Here is a 19,403-nt window from a genome sequence, read left to right on the forward strand (position 1 = left end):
ATATTCTACTTTAAATTCCAGAATTGGAGTTTTATGACTGCTTTCCTCTTCACTCAGGAGATCCGAAAAAAGGAGGTAATGGATACACCGCAGGCTGCTTTGTTGTGAACAGCTGGGAGAGTAAAATATTTAATGTCTCTCTCACTACTAGGGTGACACAGCAGGTCACGGGCTAGGTATTCCCCTAGGTATCAATGATTCAGAGGAAGGTAAATTTGAGCCCAGGCGTGGGCCGTAGTAGCTTCTTAGCTGTTCCTGAAGTGTCGATTTGGTCACACATTTCTTCTCTTAGTGTTTAATTCTCCCACCTAGGTTTAGCAATGGCTAATATTTGTTGTGCCTTTCCTTGGGGCTTGGCTCTATCCCGGGAGCGTTCTCTATATCAGCTCGTTTCATCCTCACGGCATCCCCAAGAGGCAGGCACTACTATTTTACGCATTTTGCAGATGAGCAAGCTGAGGAAGAGCAGTGTTACTTAACGAGCTTTCCAGAGGCCTCACAGTGGGCAGGGAGTGCGGCTCCGAGCCCACCCTCTTCCCACTGTGCCAGAGTGAACCGTGGGCGTGCTGGGGATGCCGTGACCTGGCACTGTGGAATGACCTTGGCAACTGGAGAATTTTGACGTGGCTCCAGTTGCAGCCCTTATGGCAACCAGCTGTGTGACCTTGAGCCCTCCATGTAAGCTTTCTCGGCCTCAGTGTGCTCATCCTCAAAATGGGGATAGTAGCACTATTTTATTCACGTGCTGGAGGAGAAAATGACCCGATAAAGGATGGGAACCGTATCAGAGCAAAAAATGGTTCTTAAAAGAAAGGTAGTTATAATGCACAAAAACAAGGTAAATGCTAAATGTTCTCAGTGATCTAAAGAGTAAATACGCCGCCCCTCGTACCATAGAGACAGGGCGGCCCTAACTTAAAATGTTTCCGTTTTCCATGCCATTTTCACTTTAGGAACTATTTGGTGAAATTCACTTTTTACTTTGTGAAATCTAAAACATTCAATATCATTTAAAAATACTCTTTTTAATAACCATGAAAAGACTTATCGTTTAACATTTGAGTTATTTAATACCTGGGTTCTCAAGATGGGCTAGTGGCTTCTCAGAGCGTGTGTTAGGAGTTAGGACATAATATGCTGCATAGGATGGTGCCCTAATGTCAGTACATTAGTTTATTCTAATGCTAGTTTATTATTTCATTTTTTAATTGAGGTAGATTTCAAACATATAAAAGAGAAACAATCATGTAATGAACCTCCCTTCGTTCATGGCCATGGCCAGTGAATGGTCTTTCATCTACACCTCTGTCTACTTCCTTCCCCAAATTATTTCAAAGCAAACTCAACCAGTGCATCTTTTTATTAAACCTGGTTTTGAAATTTAAGTTTGTTTGACTTGTTCATACCATGATAGAGATTGTCTGCAATTGTTCACTCTGTAGACGCCTGAGTCCCAGGTACCATACGCCCTGCTGAGGGTTTTACATGAGATTGAGATTTGAGGACCCTGTAACGTAGGCGTTATCTTCACGTTGTAAATGAGGATGCTTCCTGAGGGTATTTTCCCCAAGGTCTCCCAGGTCGTAAGTGGTAAGTGATTGGGAAATAAGAGTCCTGAGCCTTTGAAATTTCCTATTAGAATCAAAACCAACCACAATACGAGGTAGAATACAAAGAATGGGTTGGGCAGGCAGTAAGTTCCAGTACAAATGAAAGAACCATTGCATCAGGGTATCAGGATATGGGAAAGGAACAAAGTACCTTGTTGCCTTGGCAAGTGTGTGAGTGTGTCCCTTAGAGTGGACAGGAGGCAGAGCAGGGAGGAACCTGCCATGCGGGGTGGGCAACAGGTAGACCACACTGATTTCTAATGCCATGTGAAACTAATAATTTCCATAGTAGCACATGACACCCACCATCTGTCATAGCTTCTGAAGACATCCTGAATAATCTCCCAGGATTCTCATCTGATCTACCACAGCCATTTCTCGAGAGCTGTTAATTCAGATTTCAGAATGTGTTGAACATTAATTGTATTTTGTATTTGGTCTAGGCTGCAGAATTTAAATGTCATTCAAAGGAGTCCTCTCTTACAGCCTAAGAGTTTAAACAGGGACCAGCATCCATAATATGTGACTCTCATGTGATACATGCAGACATACCCAGAATTAGCTGCATCAGGGTTGGAGTAAAACTGTTTTCTGTGTGCAAGGTGTAGACTTTGGAAAGCCAAGATACAAATTCATCATAGCCAGAGCACTCAGGTGAAGGAGGAAAAGGGAGGGTGTAGCCTTTGAGTTTGGATTGGGGTGTTAACCAGTAATGAGCCCAGGGACCCACCTGCTAGGCAGGTCTGAGTGAGGAGTGCTCAGAGGTAGCCTCTTTTGTGGCTGAAAAACCAACTTTGGGTCTTGAGTGTAGTTTGGCTTTTCATTGATTGTATGATGACAAAGCCTGTGTCACAACGATGAAATATTGAGGGATGGCCTTCGGTAAATCCAGAGCACAATTTTTTCAGAGTGCTTTTAAAACATATGCTTTGAAAAGATTTTAATTAGTTCCAGATATTTGAAGTTCAAATCTATGTGGTATTAAAGGCTTGTAAGTAGTTTTTTCTTGGGTTGTGCATTATACATACATATTTATTCCTGACTTGGTTATGGTGATTTATGGATTATTTAAACCCTTCATTTATTCCCGATGCTCTTCTTTTTGTTCTATTAATTGTTTTTTTCTTTCTTAAAGAGCTTTGGGAAGTCAGGATTATTTTGCTGAAATATCACAGTTTAGGACAGTTAGATTTGCTCCTTTTGGGAACATATCCCTAATATTGGTTTATGATGGGCAGCTGAAGGAATAGAGAGTTCTTGGGAATAGAGGTAGAGTGGGAGGTAGACTGATTTAGGTTGAAGGGAGAGTCCTCTGAACAAGGCACGTGGAGCCTGCTTCCTCCCCACACTTACAAGGAACAGTGAGCTCTGCTTCCTAAATAAAGGAATGATCTTCCTGATTCAACTCAGAGTTCTACAGTCAGGCCTTCACCTAAATCACATGTTAAATATTATGAAAGTGTATAAGCATTATAATAGTATGATAAAAATTCAAAATAGTATGGTGATACCAATGGGGTTGAAGAAGTAACTTTTCTGTGTCATGAATCCAATCGCATTCAAGAAAGTCCTTGCAAGCGATGGGGTTTGAAGTCTGGTCTCTGGGGAACGGGGGGGGGGGGGGGTAGAAGAGCAAAAATATTCAGATGTATTTTGGTTGGTTGGTTTACATTTTATTTCACTTCAGAGTTTATTTATTTTTAAGGATTTTATTTCTTTGATAGAGAGAGTGAGAGAGGGAACACAAGCAGGGGGAGTGGGAGAGGGAGAAGCAGGCTTCCCGCTGAGCAGGGAGCCCGATGCGGGGCTCGATCCCAGGACCCTGGGACCATGACCTGAGCTGAAGGTGGACGCTTAACGACTGAGCCACCCAGGCGCCCCCGTTTTGATGTTTTAATCAGTGTTAGCTACTTGTATGGTGTTATGTTTTCTCTTAAAATGCAAATCAGAATATGTGTTTGTGCAAGGCCTGCATTAGTCATCACTATCTGAGCAGGCTGTCCTTATTTGCATTAAATACCAGTTTCTTCTGGGTAGTTCCTGCAAATAATTTTTGTAATCTAGTTAAGTAGCCAAAAATAGCCTGATTTATCTTCAGGTAATTAGAAGAGAGAAAAGAAAATATGGTCATTTATGTCTTAATTATATAATGTGTTAACAAAAAACTAGCCACAAGTTTCCCTTTTAGGTACACAGTCATGGTGGGGGTCGGTGTGAATTCTGAGTTTGTAGACGGAGGGAGCAATATCTGACTTTAACACCCTCTGTAAGAGGGTAGGGGATGCTGTGTAGCCAGCAGTACTCAGATTTAGCTTCCATAGAATCCAGTGTTTATTATAGGATAAGTCATTTTCTAAAGTGCTTCTTTGATGCTTGTATGGTATCAAAACGGAACAGTAAAACAAAACAAAACTGAGTGGTAACTACAGCAAAAAGATTTTTGAGAGGAGGAGTATTTTGTCACGGACACTATCCATTCACGGTGATAATAAAGTAATAAAAATTATGACTTTTTGGTTGGTTTTGCTACCGTTTTTTGAATCGTCTGTGGGGAATGTACTTTCTTGTTACCTGTAAGCTGAGCCAGTGAACTCCTCCAACCCCCCTGGTCCATCCCTGCAGCCTCAGCCCGGCCCTGACTGGCTGTGAGAATTTGGACGAGTTGCACTGAGGATTCTGCACCCAGTCCCTATTGTGTGTGGTTTTTCTACACCACCAAGCTCTTCTCTGACATCAGCTGGGTGTCGTGCACCTCCACACCATGTGGACACTATCTACCTGGAGATGGCATCAGACCCCACAGGCTCAGGGCTCGGTCCCCCAAGACTGTCCTGCGCCTGACTTCAGACGCCAACTGCCAGTCTAGCTTATCACCTGGTGCTTATGACAGGCAGGCTGGAGATTGGAGGTTCCGACGACCCCCTTCTTGGGTTCAGTTCATTCTCTAGAGCAGCTCTCAGAACTCAGAAACAGTTTACTTACTGGATCACTGGCTTATTACAAAAGGGTGTGACTCAGCAACAGCCAGGTGGAAGAGAGGCATAGGGCAATGTGTGCCTTCTCCAGACGGATCGCTCTCCCAGAATCTTCATGTGTTCGCCAACCCCAGAACTTCAAACCCTCTCCTTTTGGGTTTTTATGGAGACTTCATTACATTGGCATGATTGATGAAGTCACTGGCCATTGGTGATTGAACTCAATCTCCAGTCTCTTTCCCCTTCCCCATATCCTTAGCTTACCTAGGTGCTTTCCAAAAGTCACCTCCTTAACATAACAAAAAAACTTCATCACTCTCATCACTTGGGGAATTCCAAGGGTTGGGGGAGCTCTGTGCCAAGAACAGGAAGAAGATCAAATACATATTTTTTATTATAGATCACAACATCCCACACATGATGTCTCATTCTTAGTTCCTTGGGAGAATGGGCTTGGCAGCAGTCATCATATGTTTATTTTATTTTTTTTGAAAGCCATAGTTCTTTAAATAAAAATTCTGTAGTATTCCATAGTTAGATTTAAAAGGGGTGGCAGCTGAACTGCTGGGTCCTGCTGTCCCTAGGAGCTGTGCTAAAGAGCAGTGCCCCGGGGCGTCTCTGGAAAACCAATCAGAGGATGATGTCAAGATGGCTGGGCACCCACCCATTCTAGCGCCAACATAGATTTCACTGTAGATCTCTTAGTTTATTTGTTTCTTCAGATTACATGAACAGTCTCTTCTCCAGTTTGTGCCATGGAGATTTTAATAGGTACAATTAAGGCACTGAATGTTGTGACTGAGCATGGACTCTTGACAAAGAATTTTATCCCAGTTACCACCTACATGTGCTTGGGCAAAGAACTTAATCTCTCAACATCCATTTCCTCACTTGTAAAATGGGGATGATCATTTGGCCCTCAACAAATGATGTTAAGATAACGTATATGAAGCACTTAGCTCTGGGCCTAATCCATAGAATGTGTAGTCTGTTCTCCTGTAAACGCTCACCAACATCATCCCATGAAAACCCTGGGAGCTTCAGAAGCTCTCTATTATAAGCGTTATCATAAGTTCTTAGAACAATCAGATACATAGAAACGTAGGCACTCCCGTTAATTGACCTGTCCAAAATCTGAAAGCCAGAGCAGATCGTTGGGATTTCCCACTGTCTGTAGGAAACTCTGGACATGGTTCAAGCCAAATGTGTTTCCAAAGGACATATAAAATATTAACCACATGTTTGCAGTATGGTCTTGGTCCAGAACTTTGGGTGTGAATTCAGCTGTCCAGGAACTAAGTTGAGTCCTCTTTAAATACAGCAGAGGAGACAGTGATTAAATATAAGATGTGGCCCTCGTCCCTTAGACTTCCGGGACCCAGAATTTGCAAAGGTGTTAACTTCTTTTTTTAATTAATTTTATTATGTTATGTTAGTCACCATACGTTACATCATTAGTTTTTGATGTAGTGTTCCATGATTCATTGTTTGCGTATAACACGCAGTGCTCCATGCAGCGCGTGCCCTCCTTAATACCCATCACCGGGCTAACCCCTCCCCTCTAGAACCCTCAGTTTGTTTCTCAGAGTCCACAGTCTCTCATGGTTCGTCCCCACCTCCGATTTTACCCCCTTCATTTTTCCCTTCCTACTTTTTTTTTTTTCAACATATAATGTATTATTTGTTTCAGGGGTACAGGTGTGTGACTTCTCAGTCTTACACAATTCACAGCACTCACCATAGCACATACCCTCCCCAGTGTCCATCACCCAGCGCCCCCATCCCCCCCACCCCCCACCACTCCAGCAACCCTCAGTTTGTTTCCTGAGATTGAGAGTCTCTTATGGTTTACATGTCTCCCTTTCGGGTTTCATCTGGTTTCATTTTTTCCTCCCTTCCCCTGTGATCCTCTGTCTTGTTTCTCAAATTACTCATATCAGTGAGATCATATGATACATGTCTTTCTCTGATTGATTTACTTCACTTAGCATAATACCCTCTAGTTCCACGTCATTGCAAATGGCAAGATTTCATTTTTGATGGCTGCATAATATTCCATTGTGTATATATACCACCTCTTCTTTATCCATTCATCTGTTGATGGACATCTTGGCTCTTTCCATAGTTTGGCTATTGTGGACATTGCTGCTATAAACATTGGGGTGCACATACCCCTTTGGATCCCTACATTTGTATCTTTGGGGTAAATACCCAGTACTGCAATTGCTGGGTCATAGGGTAGCTCTATTTTCAACTTTTTGAGGAACCTCTGTACTGTTTTCCAGAGTGGCTGCACCAGCTTGCATTCCCAGAAGGTGTTAACTTTTATTTTTATTTATTTATTTATTTATTTATTTATTTATTTTTAAAGATTTTATTTATTTATTTGACACAGAGAGAGAAACAAGTAGGCAGAGAGGCAGGCAGAGGGAGAGGGAGAAGCAGGCTATCCACTGAGCAGGGAGCCCGACGTGGGGCTCGATCCCAGGACTCTGGGATCATGACCTGAGCTGAAGGCAGCTGCTTAACGGACTGAGTCACCCAGGCGCCCCAGGTGTTAACTTTTAAATGGAATGAGAAGTAAGGTCATGAAACCATGGCAGTGTCTAGAAAAATATCCAGTAGGTGCCTCAGTTGTTCTTGATGTGTCAATCATACATAGTGTCTATTTAAACCTTGGCACATATTTATATATGAATATTTGGAAAATTTAAAATATTTACATATGAAAAGGGTGCCATGAGGGACTCTTAAGAGGATTCGTGTTTTCAGTGGAAGCCACAGACCTTTACGATGCAGATTACAAGGAATAAGGAACTAACTTTGTAAATCACTTTGTCACTGGACCTGTGCCCAGCGCTCTTGAGATCTGTTGACCTTAGTGTGTGAAGGTCACTGATTTGGGGTCTACATCTACACATAATGTAGGTCAGCAGGGGCTCTTAGAGGAAGAGAACGGACACAGACTAGATTTCGTGGCATCTCATGATCGTTAGGAGAGAATTGGAATCTTATGTTTACTAATGTGCTTGGGAAGGTACAGTGATACAAAGGAGTCCACGTGGTAGGTTTCATCTTTCCTGCCCTGCCATGCAAGCACTTCTTCTCTGAGTTCACACACCACCTCTGGATGAAACCAGCCAGCTCTCATGCTACTGTCTTTGGTTTTGTAGTCCTCTGCCAAGACAGAGAGTGATCATAAAGAAAGTGTGGGTGGGCAGAGTCCACCCTGATGCAATTTTTCTCCCCCTGTGACAAATCTGAAGAAATTTGGGGGCAAACAGATCTGGTTGAACCCTCACTGTATGACCCTGGAGGAGTCACCTAACCTGTATTAAAGCCTTCAAAAGGAGGATAATACTTTATTTTGGGGAATATTGTGAGGATTTCATGAAATGAGCCCAGCACACAACTGACTGCTTGGTAGACTTTGGCTACAAGGGGTAGGTAGTTATTATCAATTGTCAGTTATCTTGGAAAGAGAAACACAGTAAGTCTCTTGTTTGAGAGCAAAAATTCTTTTCTAAAACGTATATGTGTATGATTTACAAAGCTGCGGTACTAGGACACCGTTCTGATTTCTGACCTTCCCCCTTTTAAAGTTGTATGGAAAACATTTCCTATGTTTCTATGGCTGTCATTTTTAATGACCACCCTCAAATCATAATTTATAAAACCATTAGCCTGTTGGACTCCCAGGTGGTTTCTGTTCCTGCTTTTTATAGCTAATCATGACCATCAAAAATTTTGTGTGAATCGTTATTTTACTTGTTTGTTTATACTGGAAGAGTTTCTAGAAATGAGATCATTGGGTCAAGTGTTATAAATATCTTTAATGTTCTTGGTGCGTAAAATGTTGCTGTATTGTTTTCATACATAAGGAATGTACCAGTTTCAATGCCAGCAGCAGCGCGCGCGTGTGTGTGTGTGTGTGTGTGTGTGTGAGTGTGTGTGAGAGAGAGAATTCGTTTATCCAGCTGTATCCCAGACAGCACGGGATGTAGTAATTGAATATTGTTAACCTAATAGACATAAAATGGTGTCTTGGTTTTCCTTTGTGTGCCTTTCTTTGATTATTAGTAAGAGTACTCCTTTCCCTGGGTGTTTATTATTCCAGTTACTTATACATCTGCCCCATCTGCTTCCCCTTCTATTCAAACAAGCAGTCCTATTGACTCTGAATGGGGGCATATCAACTGTCTCTTTGCAGATTGCAAATTTTAAGGTTTATGTTTAATTCTGGAAAATTATGCCGATTCATATGTCTTTCTGTAGTGTAGTCTTTTAACTCTTTTTTGTGTGTGGGGCTTGAACTCATAACCCTGAGATTGATACCTGAGCTGAGATCAAGAGTTGGATGCTCAACCGACTGAGCCACCCAGGCGCCCCTGTGGTGTAGTCTTTAGTTAAATGCGTCCATTTATCAATAGGTTGGTAACTCTTCAAACATTAAAGTTAATTTAACTCGACAGATTTATTTTTTATTTCACCTTGAAGGTTTTGCTTTCAGGCAGCTATCAATTGTAAAGTCCCTATGTTTTATATTATTTAAGCATGAATATAATTTAAAAATCTAATCATAGAGGCAATAGTAATGGAGTACAAATAAGGACATTGTCCTTACGAAGTGAGAATGAAGCGTGACTGTACAAACAATGCTTTTTTTCCTGGTAACTTTCAGTATTTATTATGAAAATACATTGTGGATTGAGGCTGAGTCTCTAAACGCTTGGGGAATTCTGGCTTTATTATCCTATGGGAACCAGTTCTAGTCTTTTGTTTACTTTTTTCCTTAGTTTTCCAGACGAAAGAATGGCAGCCCCGCCCGGTCTTAATTTTAAACACATTTTTTCTAGTTGCCACCACCCTGATTCAGGCCTGTATTCTTCCTTGCTTCAGTTATGTTCACACAGGGAGTGTTGTTTCTGAATGTGGCTGCAGAGGTAATAGGACCTGAACTGCTTGGTTTTACAGATGACAAAACCATGACGGCGATGCTTGGTGACCAGCATGACCTCTGGCCGGTCTCCCTGTCTGGCTCTCACCTTCTGGGCCACCCACACTCCCTCCTCTATCAGATTAATCTTCCTGAAGCACCATGCAGATCATGTTCCTCTCCTTGCAGACACCTTTAAGTGGTTCCTTCCACTTCTTGGAAGAGAGCCTGGCCAAGCCTTCATAGACCCAGGCAGAGGTCTCCAACCAGCCCTTCCCCAGCTTCTCTTCTGCACCCCTAAATCTTTCAGGTGGGTGGATGCCTCATGCTTGCCTGCTGCTCAGTCTTCACTCCATCTCTTCCTCGTTCCTGAAAATCTCTCCCCATCCACTCTGAGTGCTCACTCTCCTCTGTGACTCTCCGGTTCCCAGCTCAAAACACCGAGGAAATAATTGTTGATTTAAATGCACTCCTATGTGATATAAACTGGGGAGCATTTAAAGTTTCCCCATTCGTTGGTGTAGGATAGATCTGTCTGTAGATCACGAAGTTTGCTTTATTTTTCTTGTCGGTTTCTCCATTTCTTTTGCTCTAGGTTTTTCTTGTGACTGATGATGCTCTTGAGTTGGTATGTGGCAGGAGAAAGCAGTGGGTACTGGTAATAGGGGAGCAGGCTCAGGTGCTTCTGGGACAGAACTTGAATTCCAGTCTGAATCCACATGTGTGAAGTATACCACACAATCTGTGTAGCACAGACTCAGCCGTGTGGTCAGAGGGCTTGAATCCAATCTGACATTACCGAGCTGAACAACTTGGGGCTTCAGCCACCTCTGTTTTCTTTTTGGTAAAATGGCAACCATAGTGCCTGGCCACACATCGCAGAATGAGTCCATGACGATTGTGAGAGACAAGAAGTGTGAAAGATACTTAGTGATCTGTAAGGGGATGCCTCATCCTTGCTAGAGGATGTTGGCGAGCTCATGACAGTTGGGACAATATCACCAAGAAATCCTTTACGTTTCACCAGGAAAATGAGAAAACTGCCCTTCCCTGGGAAGTCAGAGTTCTGAGCTTTCCCTGCACCTTTCCAATGGTGGCCAGCAGAGTTGTGCAGTACGACATGGTTGACAGCTTCCTTTGTGGCACAGGGCTCCACGGTGGACTTTCAGAGGAGCACAGGATGAAGCTGTGGACCCAGAGAAGCCCTTTCTATCCTGAGGAAAGGTCTGTCTTGGCTCATTGTCCCCATAATGGTGACATCAGTGGTCCCTTAGTTTTATGGGAGTTATCCCAGGCTTCTAGGCTTTCTAGGTTTCAGTTTAAGAGGAAATAAAAACGGTAACCCTGTTTGTCCTGGGGACAGTAGAGTCATGTTTCGATAACTGTATAAAGTTTAAATTTAATCTAGATCTTAGATATGTCTTATTACTATTGCTTCATGAGATTATCTAATTACAACTGTCATCAAGCTTGTCAGATTTTACTCTGCAGAGTATTGGGCAGATTCCAAGCGGGGTGTGACAGGTGTCTGGACTCACTGGGATTACAGAGAAGATTTCTGCTGCCTCTGAGATTGGGCTCTTCTTCAGAATAACTTGGAAATAATCTTCCCACAGAATCCTTATTATTTGTGATTAATGATTTGTGTATGAGTTCTCTGTCGTTACAAATTACTCCAAAACGTAGCAGCGTAAAGCAACACATGTTTGTTAGTTCCCAGTTTTTATGGATGAAGAATCCAGCACCACTTGACGGTGTCCTCTGTTCTTGGGTCTTTCAGAAGGCTGCAATGAAAGCATTAGCCCAGGCTGGGGTCTCCTCGGAAGGCTGGATTGAGGAAGAATGATCCACTTCCAAGTTCATGTAGTTGTTGGCAAAATTTATTTCCTTTCCCTTCACCTTAAAAAAAATTTTTTTTGCAGTTGAATTGAGATATAATTGTCATATTGTATTAGCTTAAGGTGTACAACATAATGATTTGATATATGTATATATTGTAAAATGATCGCCACTGTAAGCTTAGTTAACATTCATCACCTTCACATACTTACAATTTTTTCCCTTGTGTTAACTTTTAAGATCTACTCTCTGAGTAACTTTCAAATATACAGTGTGTATTGGTAGCTCTGGTCACCATGCTGTGCATACCCAAAATTGATTTCCTTGAGGGTTGTTGGTCTGAAGACCCCAGTTCCTTGTTGGCTATTGGCCAGACAGCCACTGAGTTTCTTGCCATTTGAGCCTCTCCATTGGACATCTGCTCCATTAAAGCGAGGAAGGGGAGAGAGCTGGCTGGCTGGAAGGAAGCCAGTCTCCTGTTACCTAATCACGGATAAAACATCCCGTTGCCTGTGTCATATTAGGTTGGTTAAAAGCAAAGTCTATGTCTAGCCCACTCGCATGGGGAAGGGGTTACACAAGAGCAGGAATAGCAGGTGGTAACATCATTGGAGGCGTTGTGGATGCTGCCTGCCAGACTTGTAGTTTATTATATTTAGCACAGAACATATAATATAAAAACACATAGTATAGGACACATAGAAACCTAATGCACACATTATTATATCATGTTATGTTACTTTGCATTATCTATAATAATAATAATAATAATAATAATAATAATAATAGACAAAGGAAATGAGGAAAAACACATGTTAGAAATACCCTTTCCTGTTGAGGGCTTTAAGAGCCATAAAAACAGATGATGTAGAATGAACAAAAATGAATTTTGTGAATCATCCTTTCTAAGCTGGACACGAATCAAGTCCTACAACAAAGCTGTTATTGACTGGGGACTCTTGGCCTTCTCCAGCCTCTTAGTTCCCTTTGTGTATGCACACAGATCCTACCCTAGCCATGACAAAACTCAGCTTTTTGTCCCTGCTTTTCCTTCACTGAAATCTAGAAACCTTGCGATAGCGGCAAAAGTTTGTGCTTTCGTTATTACTGACTTCAGGCTTTTATCGCACAGGCAGAAAGATAATTCTTTTTGCCCGGGTTCCCTTTTTCTCTCTCCTTCAGTGCCTCCCCTACAAAGGAAGAAGGATATCATTCATTCATTCACTTCGCAGGTAGTTGGTAGCCAAGGATATAAAGGTGACAAATGATGGGTGTTAGGGTTCATGTTTGGAAAACATCCTTTACCCCTTTTGTCTGGGGGGGTGGTTTCTGACCAACAGGGCTTAACTATGGAAGGCAGGTTGGAAAATGAAGCACCACTTTATTAAGAGCTGGAAAAGACCCAAATCAAGCTCTGGTACAAATGATGCGTCTTGGTGCCTACTCTTCCCCGCCCCCTCTACCCAGAACCCTTTTTTTTAGGCTGGCCTGCAGAAAAGTCTGGAGTCTGCTAACCAGACAGCTGTCTGGTCAGGGACAGAACAGGGAGAGAGGAGGACTGTTGCTGGGAGGCAGAGCCCATCCTGGGGTGGGTGCTCTCATGGAGATGGTAAGGTAGGAGACGACCCACACACTATTCTGAACTTTAACCTCAGGTAAGGGAGTAACAGGATCTCCCTTAGGCCTACAGGCTCTGAGCTGTATGGGTATCAAGGCCCTTTCCTTGGGCAGGAGCAGGTGGAGGGGGGGGAGGGGCTGAGAAGTTGTCCACTTGGTGGGTATAGTCTGGGTATAGACACAGAAGTCTGTGTTTTGCAAATTCCTGTCCCTTAAGGACTCTGAAAAGAACCCATTGGAAACCAGCACATCGTACCTTATATCTACTCTCTGTGGGCTGTCACTAGGGGCCTTTACAACCATGAGGTATCTAAACAAATCCTCACAGTATTTGAAGGGTCACTAGCCCCCGACCCCTTTCTCTCTTGTTTTAACAGATGGGAGAAATAAGCTTCCAAAATGTTAAGTAACCTACCCAAGTTATAAATTCGTGAATAGTAGCGCTGGGATTTGAATCCAGGCCCATATTCTTTCAGATAAACCGAGCTGCTTCTCAGCTTAAGCAGGAGCTGGGTAAGAATATTTTCTGAAGATCATGTGACCAGAAAAGTCCTTGAATGCTAAGTCCTTGATGAATCAAGAAGAAATCTGACGCCTCCTTTGCCTACTTGCTCTAACATCTGGTCACGTTGACTTTGGACGCCATGATGATGAGCTCCTGGGTTAATGAGGAAGTACCATCCTGTAGCGGGGGTGGCTTTGTTAGCAGCTGCATGCTCACCGTGCCTCACGTGCTGAGGGAGATGATCATGTGTTGTCCCCCAGGCGTGGCCAAGTGTGTGTCCTCTTCAGTTTCACAGCTTGCAGCAACTGAGACGCTACCATTCCCAACCAATCGGGCAACTGTATTGGTGACATTTTTCCCACCACCACACCTGGTCATTTATTCCATATTCCCAAAGCAGGCCTGATTGACCCAGGTCAGTCCTGGTTTTCTCTGGTTGTGGGCCTTTGATATTGACCACATGTTGCTGCCATCTCTAACTATTATCTTTTGTTTTAGTCCAGGGGTCAATAGAATTTTTCTGCAAAGAGCCAGATAGTAAATATTTTAGACTCTGAGGCCATATGGTGTCCATTGTAACCATTCAGCTCTGCTCTGATGTAAAAGCAGCCTAGATAGTACATAAAGGAATGAACAAGGTTGGGTTCTAATAAAACTTGATTTACGAAAACAGGTGGCCAACTGAGCCTGGCCTGGAGGCTGTCATTTGCCAACTCCCGTGTGGACTGTAAGCCCCCTGAGGACAGAGGCAGAAGTGCCTCCTCTGGGGTAGACCCTTGCCAGGTGCTGGGGTGATAGTGATGGACAAGAAAGATCAGGGCTCACCTTCGATGCCTTCAGTACCTTACCACAGGCTGGTTTAATTTTGCATATGTAGTAAAATCTTAGGCACTAAGTTTTGGATGGCCTTGAAGAGTGAGACTCCTAAAGAATCTTCAGTGTGTACAACTTCTTATCACTGCTGTCACGGTTTCTTCCTTCATCCACTGACTACTTGAAGTCTTTTACTGTGTGGTAGGTAGGAACTGTGGGGAGATGGCAAAGATTATCTTTGAGCATACTCTATTGAAAGTTCATTTGTTTTTTCTCCAGATCTTTGTGTGGCAAGTAGACAGTAGGCACTGAGTATTCACAGATGGGACTCTGTTCTTGTACAGCTCGGGGTCTAGTGGGAGAGGCAGATGACAGATAAGTAAAAGTGCAAATACATTTAAAAATTGTGGTAAGTACCAGGAAGAAAAGAGAGAGGTAAGTGTTGGGGAGGTTAGTGGTAGCAGGAAGAAGAGGGCAGAGGCCTGTTCAACACCATCCGTGGAAGTGGATATTGAAGTTGAGATCTAAAGAATGAGAAATAGTAGCCATGCAGAGAACGGGGAGAGGAGCATTTCAGGCTGTAGGAAGAGCATGTCCAAAGGGCCTGAGGCAGGAAAGGCTTCACTGGCTTAAGGGGAAAGCAAGGCCATGGGGCTGAGGATTAGTGAGCAAGAAGGAAGTAGTAGAAGTGTGCAGCACTCTCAGACTTGGGGGAAAGTGTGCATTTAGTTTAGAGTGGGAGGCCACAGTCTGCTTGGACTGCCATAGCAAAATACCACAGGCTGGGTGGCTTTAGCCACAGACATTTATTTTCTCACATTTCCAAAAGCCAGAGGTCCAAGACTGAGGTGCCATCCGGGTTGGTTTCTGGTGAGGCCTCTCTTCTTGGCTTGTAGACGGCCGCCATCTTGGTGTGGCCTTTCCTCCGTGCACGCATGGAAAGAGAGCTCTCTGATGTTTCTTTCTCGTCTTATAAGGACACCAGACCTGTCAGAATAGGGTCCCGCCCTTACAAAATTACTTAGCCTTAATGACCTCCTGAAAGGCCCTATCTCCACACACAGTCACACTGGGGGTTGGGGCTTCAACCTGTGATTTTTTTTTTTTTTTTTTTTTAAGGTGGCCCCACTCTGTCCAGAACACCTAGGGAGGGTCTAAGCGAGAGAGTGGCGTGACTCTGGGGGCCGTGTGGAAGCTGATCGCGGGAAGTCCAGTTAATGTCCACCTGTAGCATTGCTGGAGAGACATGATGGTGGTCTGAAGTAGGGTAGCGGCCACAGGGTGGGAGACGAGGGGATGGATCGGAGGTGTGTGTTTCAGCAGGAATGATCGGCCTTGCTGTGTCTCGTGGCTCTCATGGCCGGTTTACTCACCTGTACCCCTAAATACCCTGGGTGTCTCCAGGGGGTCTGTTTCCGGTGCCTGGTGTGGTCTGCGCTGAGCAGGTGCTTAGTGAAGGTGGAGGAAGCGCACACATGGCCGCAACGTGCTACAGGGGTGGTGAGAGACAGGACAACGCTTCCAAATCCATAGTCCACATAGTGCTTGCCTCACAGGTGTCATGGTTTCGACCCAGAAAGCTGCTTATGTCACTCGGGCCTTCAAAGAAAGGATTTCTTCCTAATTTTTCTTTGGTAGTGCTAAGATGATGAACTAAATGATTCCCATATGCCTGCATTACACACACACACACACACACACACACACACACACACACACTCTCTCTCTCTCTCTCTCTCTTTCTCTCTCTCTCTCTCTCTCTCTCTCTCTGCAAAATACTTCCGCTCAGCTCAGAGCTCCGCTTTCCAAGCGGCCCACACAGTCTGGCCCAGGGTGGATGTTCCTGTGCTGAGCTGGCTGGTTATGCAATGCCTTGCTTACTCTGGATCACATCCTCGTGGTTGCCGAAGCCATTCCTCCCAGTCTGCTCCTCCCTCGGCCTCGAAGGACTGGATCCATTCTTAATGTGGGAAATGAGCATGGAGACACTTGGCAATAATCATGATGAGGAAATGATCTCTTACTGATCACTTAATGCTCCTGACATGGACACCCAAAAATGGTTAAAGTGGCTCATTTTATGTACTGTAATGAAAAAATCTTTCTATGTGGTGCTTTCGGACTTGTTAATGTTATGTCCCTATGACAGAGAGATTTAGGTCCTAACTCCTGCCACTTAGCAGCTGAGCCTCAGTGCCCTTATCTGTAAGATGAGAGAATATTATCTATCTCACAGGGTGGTCCTGCTTGACACATTGCAGGTGCTTAGTAAATGGTAACCACTTTCATTACTTTTGTTCTGAAAGATTGCTGGTGCAAGTTTTGCCTTTAAGGGTTTGGGAATTTTAAAGAGAGTGCATTAAATTTAAATATCAGCTAAAGCATGGGTGGCAGTATATTACAAAACCACAAATAACGCCTATGAAACATATATAAAACCCGAAGAAATAGTTATTTACTAGCCCACAGAAAATTGGGAAAGCAGGAAAATGTTCTACTCTGCAATTAAAAGGTTTTAAAACAGGGGCGCCTGGGTGGCTCAGTCGTTAAGCGCCTGCCTTCGGCTCAGGTCATGATCCCAGGGTCCTGGGATCGAGCCCCCCCATTGGGCTCCCTGCTCAGCGGGAAGCCTGCTTCTCCCTCCCCCACTCCCCCTGCTTGTGTTCCCTCTCTCACTGTGTGTCTCTCTGTCAAATAAATAAATAAATAAATCTTTAAAAAAAAAAAAAGGTTTTAAAATGGAATATGCATATGCTTAAGTGTAGTCATATACTAGTCTAGTATTTTACCTCCTGGTGAGGGGCAGGTACATTTTAGAAGAGATTTCAGGAGATGGAAAAGCCTAAAAGGGATAAATCCCCACACCGTTCCATTTGTTATTATAAATAACATTTTTCTTAATTACAGGGAAATCGTCAGTAACAATGACTTCACATTTGCATACTTACTGCTCTGTAAGGACTGTACTGAGTATTTACTGGAGGCTAAATGCTGAATCGAGCACTCTGCATGCATCATTTCACTTAAATGATGCATGGCAATTGTTTACATTTTGGAAAATGAATAAATGACTGAATAACCGGGACTATTTTGTACATATGGACTGTTAACCCACCTTTTAACTCAACATGTTTGGACTTTTGCAATGTCATTAAAAACTCTTCTGATTGGCGCGCCTGAGTGGCGCAGTTGGTTAAGCTGGTTTCCGCTCAGGTCATGATCTCAGGGTTGTGTGATTGAGCCCTGTGTTCGCTTCTGCCATTAGCGCAGAGTATGCTTGAGATACTCTTTCCCTCTCCCTCTGCCCCTCCTGCTCGCATGCAATCTCTCTCTCTAATAAATAAATATTTTAAAAAAGTCTTCTGATCATGTTCTAAATTGTGCACTCTCTCATATTAGGAGGCTATCACAATTTATCTACAGAGTTACCAGTCATTGGATACCCAGGTTGCTTCTGGGATTTACTGTTTTAAATGATGCTGGAAAAACCCTCCTATAAATATTTACACATTTCCTACATGTTCCGCTATGGCTATACAAATTTAGATGTCTAAGATGCTAGGTTTGATGCAAAGCATGCAATCAGCCAAGTGGTTCCACTCAAGGCAACTAAGACTTGACTAAAACATATAAGAAACTGTAACATAAAAGTAGAAGATAGAAGGTCTCTCCTAGGAAAGCAATTGTTTTTGCTGCAAATTTTTTTTAAAGTAAGCTAGACACCCAACCTTGAACTCATGACCCCGAGATCAAGAGTTGCATGCTCTACTGATTCAACCAGCCAGATGCCCCTTTGCTGGAAAATTACTGTGCAAGTTATTCAAGGAGTTTTGGTTTTCTTCTTTAGAGTAGGAATGACAATAAAACCTTCAACAGGGTGGTGTGGGAAATTTCGAGGAGCCAATGCCTCTAAAGCATTTTGTGCAGGGCCTGGGGTGCGGTTACCACTAAGTAAATTTGAGCTGCTATTATTATTAATTTTTTTTAAAGATTTTATTTATTTATTCATGAGAGACAGAGAGGCAGAGGGAGAAGCAGGCTCCCAAGGAGCAGGGAGCCCGATGCAGGACCCAATCCCAGGAGTCTGGGATCATGACCTGAGCCGAAGGCAGACACTTAACCATCTGAGCCACCCAGGTGCCCTTGAGCTGCTATTATTAACAATGTCAAGTACAGGGCAGTGTGATGTTTTTGTAAATAATGCCAGGCTGTATGTCTGTCTTCATGCAACACGTGGCCTTTGTGTAAATATTTTCCTACTGTAACTGAGGTTGTGCTCGTCCCTTCTGCAGTCACTTTAAACAGGGGTGTGCACACAAACCCAAAGTCGACAGACAGGGTGTGGGTGGGGGTAGTTGGGAAGGGAGGTGAGGGAGTGCTCCCAGGAAGTTCTTAGTAAAGTGTGAGGGCCTAAGCTTGTATTTAAAATGTATCACAGAGTAAAGTCTCAGAATATCAGCCTTAGCAGAAACCAGGTATCCTACAGCAGGGTTTCCCAAATGTTGCCAGCAACCCGCAGTGAGAGATGCAATTGCATTAAGATCCACAGTGCAAACAAATGTGTCTATGTGTTGGTTTTGTCAAGGGGTTTCAGCAAACAGTACTAAGTCTCGCGGCACATGCTGTACTCTGATATTTTGTCAGCTGTTTCATTTTATTGTAAGGTTGGTTATGGATTCACTTTATTTTGCTGGGTAGAGACCCCCAATTTGAAATACTACCTTAAAGTTTGTGTGTGCTCTAAGAAAAAGAGTTTGCAGCTACATTTTTGCTGTTGTTAATTCTCACCAAAACATTTAATCACTAATGAATGGTTTTCTTTTTTTTTTAAGATTATTTTATTTATTTATTTGACAGAGAGAGAGAGAGAGAGAGACAGGAGAGAGGGAACACGAACAGGGGGAGTGGGAGAGGAAGAAGCAGGCTTCCCGCTGAGCAGAGAGCCTGATGCGGGGCTCGATCCCAGGACCCTGGGATCATGACCTGAGCCGAAGGCAGACACTTAACGACTGAGCCACCCAGGCGCCCCTGAATGGTTTTGTTCTTAGTTGCACGATCATTTGAACTTGTGGGTCGCTCTTCAGACATCCTTGTTTGTGAGTGAGATA

The 19,403-nt window shown here is 43.4% G+C and overlaps 1 protein-coding gene across 1 annotated transcript in view; it reads left to right on the forward strand.

Moving 5' to 3' along the window:
- The window catches only part of ATP8B1 (ATPase phospholipid transporting 8B1), a 118,916-nt gene that overhangs the window by 39,183 nt on the left and 60,330 nt on the right, over nucleotides 1–19,403 (forward strand). The gene's annotated exons all lie outside the window — the stretch shown is intronic.

The sequence above is a fragment of the Callorhinus ursinus genome, unplaced genomic scaffold (genome assembly GCF_003265705.2).
Source record: "Callorhinus ursinus isolate GAN/ISIS: 27379988/994484 unplaced genomic scaffold, GSC_fseal_2.0 scaffold11, whole genome shotgun sequence".
NCBI classification, from domain to species: domain Eukaryota; kingdom Metazoa; phylum Chordata; class Mammalia; order Carnivora; family Otariidae; genus Callorhinus; species Callorhinus ursinus.